At 38.4% G+C, this 12,932-nt stretch overlaps 1 long non-coding RNA gene across 2 annotated transcripts; it reads left to right on the top strand.

The window, feature by feature from the left end:
- The first annotated feature begins 7,343 nt into the window (after positions 1–7,343).
- Positions 7,344–12,512, top strand: LOC137160548 (uncharacterized). 2 transcript variants are annotated; one of them, XR_010921919.1, is made up of 3 exons: positions 7,344–7,449; positions 7,545–7,710; positions 11,960–12,512. It is a non-coding gene; the product is annotated as an uncharacterized lncRNA (long non-coding RNA). The 2 variants fall into 2 exon arrangements; XR_010921918.1 differs by lacking the exon at positions 11,960–12,512 and adding an exon at positions 9,053–9,227.
- The last annotated feature ends 420 nt before the right edge of the window (positions 12,513–12,932 follow it).

The raw sequence follows: 12,932 nt of genomic DNA, 5'->3' as shown, positions 1-12,932 counted from the left end.
GGGTGGCTCTTCCCTTAATTCCTTCTAACCCATTTGGGAAGTCAGGGACAGAGTATTGACTCTCTGGATCTAAGATGGGGTTGAAAATCTTGTGAAGCTACTGGCTGAGGAAGAAGCTCATTGGAGCAGCTTCAATGCATTTGTCCAGTCTTATCCCATTCATGTTTTCTTCCTACCTGTTCTCACTCAGTGTGAATTCTCTTCCCTTCCCTCTCTTGTCAAACACACAGGTCCTAATTTGTTTTGGAAGGAAGGAACAACTTTTTTCCCAACACCCTCACATTAACAAAATACATGGAGACACCAGTCCCAGACACTGGCACATGGAAATAGAATGCTTATATGTCTCAAATGTAAATATTCACAGAATAATGTTAGAGGTTCAGAAATGTCGTTCTTAATCCAGGCACTTGGGGGTAAATCGGGAAAGCTGAGAAACTGTAAAACTTTGAGGTTAGTAAACTAGTGTTGTGGAGCAATGAAGGTTTAGACAGTGTTTGGTCCAACTCCTCAGTCATGATTTCAAATTTGTACTAGTAGCTGGAATTTGCATAAGTTATAAATTAATGTAAGCTGCTTACAAAACATGGTTCTTTGTCTTCCTTTAGTAGCTAGGCCATGTTTACAAGTTTGAGACTGCTACTGTCTCTGAGCTAGTAGTCCTGGTGCCAGATTTACAAAGGTATTTACGCAGCTAAACAAGCAATAGGCACATAGGAAGATGAACAAAAGTACCTATGTGATTTAGGTGCCAAACTCCCATTGACGTTAGCAATCCATGTGATCCCTTTTTCAATCCCCCACAGGTGACGTAAGGAGGGGTATCCTGACACTAATGCTGCTTGAGTTGTGCCCAGAAGTATATTATGTGCTCTATATGTGTTTTATTAAAGTCCTTTGTTAATTGTTTGATGGTCAGTAAGGGAGAACTGCCAATAGTAGCACAATTGGATGGACTTTTAAAAGTTGCAGCTTCTTTAAATGATCACAGGCAGTATGTCTGTTTGAGTTCTAACGGTGAGAGCCTAGACTGACGACATACTAGTTTAATGTAGCCCTAACTAAAGCTCTGCAAGTTGTTGACAAAGGCTTCAGGGCTTCCTTTAAAAAACTGATTCTGTTACAACGTTTAATTTAAAAACTGTCAAAATGTATAATTTTGACTTTTGAAAAAATCTATTTTTTTCAGCCAAAACTATTTGCAAAATTTGTGAATAGTTTTGCTGCCCTGAAAAATGCAGTTTTTGGCAAATTTACTATTAATCATAATGAAATTCACCCAGCACTACCTGTAAGCCCGTACGCCCATTTATCCAAAAATTGTAACTCTACAAACCTGGAGGTTGAAGGTTTTAAAATGTCACAAATATTGATGGCCAACAGAGTCACAGCCAGTTCTGACTGGCTACAGAGTCTGTGGTCACGAGGGTCTCTCGTTGGGAGACATCCTGACAGGGACACTGCGTGCTTCCTCTGAGTTTGAGAAAGCTGAGCTGGGCCTGTGCTGTACCTCCTGGACCAGAATCCAGCTTGTCTTGGAGCCCAGATTCTTTCTGCTACTAAGAACTATTCAGTGCAGGAAGGCCAGGTTATGAGCAGGTTATGGATTCCTGATCTCAAGCTGCTCCAGTCCAAGCATAACTTTGAGAGCAGGGATGGTCCAGAGCTAAGGCATTAGCCTGAGACTTCAGAGATGTGTTCAAGTCCCAGCTCTGCTACAGACATCCTTCGTGACCTTGTGCAAGTCACATAGGGCAGACCAACACTAGAAGCACTACATAAGAGCAGCTGCACCAATGCAGCTATGCCACTGTAGTGTGTCAGGTAAAGACACACTATGCTGATGAGTGAGCACTCTCCTGGCAACATAATTACTATGTCAACGGAGAGCATCTCCTGCCAACATAGCAGCAGTGTGGACAGCGCTTGGATTGCTGTAACTTGTGTTGCTTAGGGGGTGTCTTTTTCACACCACTGAGCGACGTAAGTTAAATCATCTTAAGCGGTAGTATAGACCTGCCCTTAGCCTCTCTGTCTCAGTTCCACATCTGTAAAATGAGTATAATAGCACTACCCTTCCTCTCAGAGTACCATACATTAAAGAGTATGACACATACAGTAGTAATTGGAGCCATAGAAGTACATAAAATATCTAGAGGAGTTAGAGGGTGCTGCAAATTATGCCAGCTGGCAGCATTCTCCTCCCCATCCAGCCAGCTGAGAATTGGTGTAGCACTGCTCTGTCCCCAAAACAGCTCTTTCCACTTGGTATAGGATCTAGTTATATCATCTGAGAACTCTCTTTCACCAGAGAGTGTCCGAATAGGAGGAGCAAATCAGGCCCAGTATTTGCTTGGACCTGACAGAACCCACTCCCTACCAGCCAATGTTGAGGAAGACATAAGAAGAGGTAGTGAAGAAGAGGCTATTTGATTTTTTGGGTGAGGAGGCCCAGTTTCTTTGCCTTAGCTAAATGTAAAGGGGTGTTTCCTTCAGGATCCAGCCTTTCCAACCAATTCATCCTATTTTTGACTGAATGGTTTTCTGCTGACCACCACTTTCTTCCTATTACTTTCAATCAGCCCGACTGGAGAGTGATTCTAAGGACTCCCCTCAAAGTAGCTTCTGTTCTTCTGGCTAACACCGTGCAGCTGCTACCATCCTTTACAGGGGAACTTCGTTCCAACTACTCCTCCCAGTCACTTCAAAATGCAGTTAAATTATAGGTGGGATTTGAGGAGAAATGAATGACTAAATAGGGGAGCCCCAAATAAGTAGGCTAGCCCAAAGGTACTATAAAGCTCTGACTAGACTACCACATGCCTGACCTGCATGCTTTAACTACAAGTGTTTTAGGTTAACTAATTACCTGCCTGGAAATTTACAGCTAATCTTCCAATCCATTGTGGGCCCAAGTATTAATTAATTAAACAGTGATTTTTTTATTATTATTTTTTTTATATACCACAAGTGTAGCAATACTTTACTAAAAATGGAGTGGGCTTAAGTATGGAGTTACAGTCCTAACCAGGAGTTTGATGGGGTTTGGCAGTTGAGACTTCTAAAGTTATTATAAGAATTTGGGGTTTTTAAAATTTGATATGGCTTTTTTTTAAACGGAACTATAATTTAAAGAAAAATCATCAGACTACATAGTCTGAGAGGGGGAAAAAAGCTTTTAATTCCTTTTCAGTTATATAAACTGAAATAGATATCCTCAGTAGAAAAATATACACTATATTTTTCATGTGCTTCAATACCCAACGATCGATATGTGTGTGGGGGGGGATGGGGCATGGTTGTGGATAAGAAAAAAAAGGTGCAGCATATCGGGTGCTGGAATGAGATCTAGAATGACAACTTTGCTGCATGTCTATTTGTAGAACTAATTTCTTCATTGCTGAATGAAAGGTTTTGTTAATGGAAAGCCTGATTTAACTAGTGGCACTAAGGAGGACCTTTACAAATGCATTGTTCACTATTGCAAAGAAAATAATTTATCCTACTTGTTGTCTAATACGGCAATGTGGCCTTATTCTAGCTCCCTTCGCTCTAGGAGGGGGCAGAGTTATTTTCATGCTTGTTTGGCTGCAAACAACCGACGTCTGAAAAGCAGTAAAGCATTTTATAAAAATACACAGATGAGAGCTGTTTGTAGCTGGCAATCCATATACTACAGCTGCCTAAAAAAAATCCACCTAAAGGCACAGGAACTTAGCAATATTTCCCCCAGCAGCTCAAAGTGTGCTCTGGACACAAGCACCAGTAAATGTTTATGAATTTTAATGAGTTAGCTTTTATACAGTATTTTGCATGTTCAAAATGCTTTACAAACAATAAGAGTTTTTCTTTATTACATTGAACAGGACTGTGGAAAGAAAAATGAAAAGGGTAGTATGATGACTTAACTTGGACGTGTTTAGTATCCAGTTTCTGTGATGTGAGAGACTTTTGGCATGGGCTTTTGGTTAGGTGGCCAACAGCAGACTTCTGTCCAGATTTCTGGAGGTTTCAACAGCAATATGAAGCAATTAGTTTTAGTAGTATAGCAGAAACCCTTAATTCTCTGCTTAAAAAACTGTATGCGGTCACTCAAGTGGAGGACGCACGTCTACTGAAATTTAGTTAACATTGCTATTTAATTTGTGGCATTTGCTGATTTTGATATAACATTAGTTTTATAATTAGCAATTTTAAGATTGCCATACTTTGGATGAACTTAAACTTCTTTCTATGCCCTTGTTCTTTTTGGGCAAATCATGTTTAAAGAAATTCACCAGAACATGTAAACCACAATTCTCATATCAAAATGAGTTTGCAGTGTTCCTTTCATTGAGTCTGTAGAAAAGTTTATTCAACTGTACTACAGGCAGAAATGGAAACAAATAAAATACCTCCACTATTAGAATGCAGGGCCCATTGAGTTTCTTAGGACAGGTCCTCAGCTAGTACAAATTGTCATAGATTCATTGTCCGTCAAGTTAGGGATGCAGTTCTAAACCAAGGCCTGACTGCAGAATCTGGTTCTTGTTGTAGAGCAGAGTATAAAACAAAGGTGGACTACACAATGTGGTGAAAAGCAGATGGGCACAATTTATAGCCCAAATGCCCAGGGAAGCCATGTGGAGGGCAAAAGCTACTATAAAGAATCTATCATGTTAATGCATAGCTACAACCAAATTTTCTGGAAGGTATAGGCATCAGAATTGGTATGCATAACAAAAGGTCAGCTATCAGAATGGGAGGAAAGAATTTGAATATATCTGCTACCACTCTGTGGCATGTCGCCTTTAGCAAGTGGCATATCCTCCTCTAACCTGTAAGATTGTGCTGACAACAACTATAGTATCAGAATTAGAAATGGTTCCCACAGCTCATGATAATCATGTGGTACATCTGCCACAATCATCTGAATAACCTTAGGAAAGCAGGACCTTGATTCTGACTGGGATCTTGGGGAGCGTGTAGGGACACGATCTCACTCTGGCGGAGAGGAGACTAACAAACGCTTCTGGGGCCTGGTCAACACCAGTGAAGCACACCTGTAAGGCTTGATCTGCGTGGAGGAGGAAGGAGCTTAAAAGGGAAAACCTGCTACAGGAAGGGGTTGTGAACAGGAAGAAGGGTGCTTGGCCTCAGGCACCACTCCCAAAACTGCATGACCAAGCATCTAAGCAGTATGCCTCCAGAGAAGGGGCTGGAGGTAGATCCAATTTTATGCTAAACCCAGAAAGTTGTTCCATCAAGGCTGCCTACTATCAGGGTCACCCTTGCCTTTCTGTTTTCCTACTGACTCCCCTCTCTTATAAGGGAAGGAAGAGGGGAAAGGACTTTTTGTTTGTTTGCTTGAAGGACCCCCTCCCTTGAGTGTCCGCTGGTGGGTAGAGAAAGACATAAAGGACTGTAAGTGGGGTCTGGATGGGACATGAAGGAGCTCCTCCCCCCCCCACCCCCAGGGAGATAGTGCAATACAAAGAATGAATAATAATGTGTATTCCACAGGTAATTTTACTGGCTCTACCTAGCGCCAGCAGATCTGTGAGGATGACATCAACCAACATAGGTTCCTTAGAGACTATCTACACTTTCCCTCTCTTTATAAAAAGATCTCTTTCAGCTGTGACTCCTTTTCTCTTTCATTACTTGTAATTTGCTCTGGTTGGAGACATGGTATGGCTCATTTTCTGCATTCTTGTTTCATTGAAGGATACAATATGGCCCTTAGTTTTCAATTCATACAGCGTATTTGAGCAGTTTGTCTAATAGAGGCACATATGTTTTCCAAGTCATCTGGTCTATTTAGATAGTGGGAGTCCATTAAATTGGTACTTAGCAAATCTGTACCTGTGGGATTCTTCTCTATTTCTGAGCCGGGATTTAGTACCTGCTGGCAATTTTTATTTTAATTAAGATCCATATCTAAACCTTCATGAACTGCTAGCAGAGAGCTTATTCAACTGATGGGGGTCGGGGGCAAAGGAAGGAAGGAAGGAAGGAAGGAAAGAAAGACAGAAGAAAGCCGCTGCATCAGAATGTGGATTGTAACATAACAAAATAGTTATTAAATGGTGCTGTCCTTGGATGCCCATGTTCACATTAGTGTCTTGCTATTTTGTCTAAAATCAAGTATGAAAAGAAATGGGTGTGAGCAAACATTTCTAGAGGCTTAACTTTCCTCATGTCACTTCAGTGAAGAAATACAGTGACTATAGTTTAAAATAATTCTTGTAACCCTTTCACCAGCATTTCAATGAGGTGTACTCACATTAATTTTCACTCACTGAAATTTAACCATGGACCAGATTTTCAAAGGTATACAGACCAAGTGTCTAGTGGGATTTTCAAAAGTCCCAAGGTGCCTAACTCTCACTGATGGGAGTTAAGCAACCAGGCACTCATGAAAATACTACTAGGCACCTATCTGCAGATTTAGGCCTACATACCTTTAAAAATATGGCCTTATGTGTTGAAGTACCTGGCTGAATTGATTGGAGCAGGCATACCTACATGGATAATGGGGAGTACTGCTCAAACCAGCCACCTCTTACCCATTGGTAAAAATGTAAAGCATTGCTTTTAGCTGTGAACATTGCATCATGACACCTCCTTCATGGTGTTTCTGTGCCAGTCAGAAACAGGAAATACTGGTAATCACATGTTTTTGGAGACAGATCTGAATTGCCTTTCCTCTTCCATACACTACCCAGGAAAAAGGGCTGCTATCTGGCTAGAACGGATGCCCAGGTACTGTAGTATTGCTTTTGTAAGAATTGGAATGTTAAACCATTATTCTAGTACTTTTTGTCTAAGGGCATACAAGAAGGCTGCTACCAAACATATTAATTATCATGAACGATGCTATGCAAGACACTGGGACTTAGTGGTAAGCATTACACTCAGTAGTGAATGTTTGCAAACTTGAGTCTGTGTAGACCAGCAGGCAATAAAGAAGATAAAAGCTTGAGGCCAATAGTTCTTTAGGGGAGTAAATAAATCATATGTGGCTAGTGAACAATGTTTAATAGCCCATTAAGAAATGCAGGAACATTTATTTTTCTCTGCATTGTTATTCATTCTTTCTGAATAGATACATTTCTTTTTTTAAATAATCCTACTGGTATTACTTAGAGAAAATTATTCTTTACCATTTATTTTTAATGACCTTACAGTATTATTTAAGGATCTGATTAGCATCAATATCACACTTTGTTTCTCTGGTTTCTGCTCTGATTATTTTTTCTGAATATCCCTGCTGTGTATGAAATTCTCAGATTACCTCATTGCAATTTTTAAAGTGGCTGATGGAAAAATTTCACTGACTACACACAAAATATTAGTTTTCAGATGGAGTGACTTTTTTATCATTGACTCAAATACTGGACATTCAGAAAATACATTTTCTCATCTGGAGTAAAGTAAATGTGATTATTAACATCTGCACAGACACAGGTGAGTGCCATATTTTATTTAATTTTATTATGAAGATGGATCTGCTTTCCGAATATCACATTGACCCAACTCATGTCTCTGGGATCTTTATGCAGCTGTTAAGGCACTAATAATGAAAACCTGCTTTCTCAACTGCCAGCAATGCACAGATGCTGTGGACAGCACTGTGGGAGCAGAAACATCCTCCAAACTGTTGAAAATCAAATCGACAGTGTAGCAAGAAGTTAAAACTTCACAGGGAAAACTGCTGAAAGAGCAAATGTAAGTAGTTCATGAAACAGACAAGTAGAATATTATATTACCCTTCTCCAATGACTTCTAAAAATGTTTCTTCTGATCCCCTCTCTGAAGTATCCTGTGGACTAACAAAATAATCAGAGATCCCTGGTAGACAGTGGGCTAAATTCCAAGCTCTAAATCCATACAGACTTTACATGCATTTGTTTAACCATTTATTTTTCTGGACCCATGATTCTATTCTCCTAAAGAATTATGAATTTAAAAATTGGTCATTGATGTTTGTGTACATCTGTCTTCTCAGAGCTTCATTCCAGTCTAGTAGCTACTGTATATACAAGGGTCTCACTGTCCACTGGTATTTTGACCCCTTTGCAATTAAGGGTAAATTTTACAAATGTATCACTGTGAATCACTGCTACCATATTTAAGGGTAGCAAAGAAAAAAACAACTCCAAAGTGGAACTGAAGTTAGATGTAACCAATATCCAATAATAAAGTAAAGTATAACATAAATTATTTTATCATAGTAGCTTTCATAGATGGTCCCTGAAAGCTTTACAGTTAGTCATCATTTTAAAGGGAAAGTCAAGAATTTTAAAGCGACCTTTGATGAGGGGGAATTGGCTCAGTGTAAAAGAGGTAGAATGAGAATTTCAGATAGAGGGTAAGGCAATGCTAGTAATACACATTCAATGTGTATTCAGAAGCAAATCTAAAATCTGTCACTCTCCTCTATTATATTATTGCTATATAATAGCCGTTTACTGAAAGACTATAATGAGTTTTGACATGCAAATAAGCATGCCAAACATTTCAGTGTACATGTGACCCTTCAGTTCTGACACAATATGCCCTTTATAAACTAAACCAGAATGAAAATACACAAAAATTAGCTAATAAAGTCCAAATCAGACAAATAAACAAGATGCAAGAAGAGGAGGGAAAACTGAATGAAAAGAACACAGGAGGAAATACAAAACAATAGATAGAAGATCTGCTTTGTAAGGGTCCAAATTGAATTTCACAAAAATCTGAGTTTTTAGATAAAAATAAATAAATAAGGCAAACCATCCTTTTCCATTCCCCAGTAGCACAGCTAATTCCACTAGAAGCTTCTTGGGTCACATTGCACCTGCTAGTTACAGAGAAATAGACACCTTTAGGGACAGATCATCTTTAAGCTTGTGTAAATCATCATAGCTCCATTGAAGTACAAATATCTCTTTGATTTCAAAGGCACTATGACAGTTTACACCAGCTGAGAACCTGCCCCTTAGTGTCCTGTGTTACTCCTTTGATTTCTGCCTGGTTAGTTCGGCCCATCCTTGGTTAGCTGATAGGTCTCACTCATTTTCTTGGCCAGGATGACAATGAGTCAACACTCAAATCTCTTGGCTGGTTGGGAGGACAATCAAGACCAAAAAGTTTCCGAAGAAAAAACAGGCTTAACCAAGTAAACTGGAATCCTATTCTGGATGACAGACTGCTGCCTAAGAAGCACAACAACAAACAATCCTTCAAGAATCACTATTTGAAAAAGTACCATTTGCCTGATATTTTGCAACCTAAAAAGTCAGAGTAACCAATAAAATCTGCTTTATGGAGACATCATTTCACTGAATCCATTAGAAAGTTTGGGTGAATACCAGAATATCTGCAACCTAGCAAAATTATTGCTGAAATCCACCAAAAAGGAACACAGATTTTGTTCTCCACCAGGAAATGTTGATGTTATTTCTAAAACAAGCATGTAAAAAGGTATATAACATTATCTGTGAATTACATACTACAACAGAAGCAAGGGTAAACCTGTGCAAAATAATTCTCACTACTAATGAAAATAATGCAATCTCACATTTTTGCAGGTTCATGATAAAGCACGGTATTTCCTTCTTTACATTTCTAGAAAAAATGAAAAACAGCTTTTGCAAACAAAACTCCTTTGGGGATTGGTGGTTGTGAAAGAGACAAAATTACTCTGCCAAAAAATGTTTTGGTTTTTTTAGTTAGAACCATTTAATTACAAAAATTTAATTTTTTTCCCAGAGTCAGAATTTTTGCATTTTTGCTGCTGATATTGCCCCTTTACCCTCTTCTTCCCAGTCCCCAGTGATAGAAATTTTGCACTGGAACATTCAGTAATTGACACTTCAGATATCAATGATTTGCATATCTACAACTGAAAGTGCAAATTTAGGCTCTGATCCTACAATGAGCCCACACAGTCACAGGAGTCTGCCTGCAAAGATCCAGTTGCAAAATTTGGCCATTAGTTTTGCAGGACTCTGCTCATGTTTAGGGTACTTTAAGCCCATAAGGAAAAGAAGAAAAAAAAAAGCCAAATATTGTGTGGCTTGTATTTATTGTTTATGTTTACAAAATTCTTGAGATACTCTTGTGCATCTTTTGTTTTTATAAAATAATATAATTTCAAGTAATAATCACCTAGATAGATTTTAATTCAAGTATATAAAATACCCACCCTGCAAGTAGATTCCCAAATATATATCCATTTGACTCTGATAAAGAATTGGCTCATCGCTAGACAAGATCAATACTTTGCTCGGGAGTCGGAGTTGTGGGGATAAAAGAGTGAAAAATACTGTAGCTGCTTCCAGTCAGGATTGAGTTGTATTGACAGCACTTTTAATAACCCTACTCTATGCCTAGAGGCCTGGAAAGAAGGTATAAAGGCTGCTGATCCTGACAGCTGTTCTTGGATGTATCCAGAGATCTAGGTCCAAGTCCCAGCAGGGACATATTCCTTACATTGGTGCCCAGTTAGTGGTTACAATTCTCCATGTGTTGAATCTGATGCAGATTTGTGCACACTGCACTGGAATGATATGTATGCCAAGTATGTACCATGCTGGAACAGTTCTGTGTGCTTGGTACTTGGGATGGAGCACTTTGTTAGATCAGGGAAAATAGTATACATAATGGTCTTGCCCTCTAGTGAGCAGATACACAGAGCTGAAATACTAAAATTAAAACTAAGGGAGAAACTCCTGGAACTCAAAAGGTAAAGCAGATGCTTTTGGACTGCAGAGTCCTTGCACAGGACATATTTATTGAAAGCTTTCTAAGGAAGTTTGTAAAGCACTTGAGTGTATTATGTTTGGAGCAAACTCTGTTTAATATTCTGGTAAGGAGCATATGATAAAAGCATAGGCTTTTCTGCTCTTTTCAGTGTGTCTGCTCACTAGAGGGCAAGGCCATTATGTATAGTATTTTCCCTGCTCTAACAAAGTGCTCCATCCCAAGTGCCAAGCACACAGAACTGTTCCAGCATGGTACATACTTGGCATACATATCATTCCAGTGCAGTGTGCACAAATCTGCATCAGATTCAACACATGGAGAATTGTAACCACTAACTTGGTACCAACATACGGAATATGTCCCTGCTGGGATTTGGACTTAGATCTTTGGTAAATAACCACTTCTACATTACAAGCAAAGTTTATTCCTTAAGCTCTAACAAAAACCTGCATCTACGAGGTCAATTTGCTTTTCCTATTCCAAGTTAATAAGTATTTTCCAATGAAAAATATAGATTTGGTGATACCAAAATGTTTTGCAAATTCATGTGGATTTTGCTGAATTTTTGGGTTTTTAAGTTTTGTTTCAACAATTTCTAAATGAAATGTTTCAATTTTTAAGTTTGAAATGACTTTTAGTTTGTTTCCTTTAATTTTACTTTAAAAACCCCCCTCAAAACATCAGTCAAAACTGAGACAAAACAGTGTGATTTTGTCAAAATGGAAGGCTCCATTTGACCCAAAATGATTTTTTGTTACTCTCTGAAATTGCCAATGAACCAAAAATCCTTTAATCTCCAGCTCTAGTACTCAGTAATGTGATCTCAATATTATGTTTTACACACATACTTTGCTCTTGAATTTTTTCAGAAGGAATCAAGTTTGGGAACTCAGAGTTGGACATGCACTTTTTCATTTGTTTGATAAAGTCCATATTGTTATTTGTGTTTGGGTTGGGGTCCTTTCTTCCCTCAAAATAAACAGATTCAGTATTTTCTTCTTCACAACAAACAAAAACAAACAAACAAACAAAAACAAAAAAAGCCAACATTCTAATATCTATAAGCTACCCTACAACAACAAAGTAATGTGCTTGCACAATAGAGGGAAGAATCTGAAAGTTTTATGCTTCCACAAGGTTGAGAAAAAATATTTTATAAATATTTATGTTTTTCAAAGATTTTTAAAATGTCCTTAAAGTTTTATGGTGTTGATGAATTCTGTTTCAGCTTAGTTTCAAGATCAGTTTGCAAGTTATGTCCTGGATGATTTTTTTCACAACTCCAGGAAAGATGGACCAGTACTTTCTCCTGACAATCCGTTCTACACCACAGGAATGAGGGCTATTATATGTTGTACATTTTGGATCTGCTTCTCCTAGATTCTGGAAATTCTACTACTCCAACAATGTCAGGACCAAATTTGGAGCTCCTTCCTCTGTTTTCAGACAAAGATTTTTTAATAATGATGTTGAGTGCCCAACCTGACACAACTTTATGGGGCCCAATTTCCAAAAGGTACTGAGCACTCACCCTCTGAAAATCAGACCCAGTTAAAGGGGTCTCAATTTATGTCTCACAAAAATGAAGCACCTAAAATCACTAGTCACTTTGGACAACCTTAGCCTCAGTCCTTATTCCAGCAAACTTCCACTGAAGTCAAAGAATGGAGTGAAAACTCATAATTTCAACATGTTTCTTCGTCCTGACCTTTTTGCTCCTAAATACCTGAGTTTTAATATTGATCTTCTGTAAAACACCTTGGGACAATGTTCTGAAATAAATTCTGATAGTACAGTCTGTTTTAATATCTGGACCTTTTACTTCACTACTATTATTTCTTCTGCCTCCTTACTGCCGTCCCCTTTCTCAGAAAATAAACTCTTTTCATAGCAATATATAGTCCTTCCCTTCCATCATTCATTTGTTCATTTTTAGAGGGATAAAGTTCTGAGAAGAGGTGAATCAGATATGATGGCACTAAAAGAAAAAGTATGGATTATCCAGAGATCATACTAGCAACTGTTAGAAAAAAGACACACAAAATGGCAGAATTTAACAGAAAGAAGATCTGACCCCTTAATATTTATTGTATATGTCTTTGAAATTTTGGCAGCCTTTATTTAAATGAAATGGAAAAATATAATGAAATGATGTCAGGATAAAAGGTAGGTATGTTAGTGTAATGTATCTTTGGCTATAA

Source organism: Emydura macquarii, unplaced genomic scaffold (genome assembly GCF_026122565.2).
Source record: "Emydura macquarii macquarii isolate MOO-44397 ecotype Brisbane River unplaced genomic scaffold, CSIRO-AGI_Emac_v2 contig_2205, whole genome shotgun sequence".
Classification (NCBI taxonomy): Eukaryota; Metazoa; Chordata; order Testudines; family Chelidae; genus Emydura; species Emydura macquarii.
The sequence above is the reverse complement of the archived record's forward strand: the minus strand, read 5'-3'. Positions and strand labels throughout refer to the sequence as shown.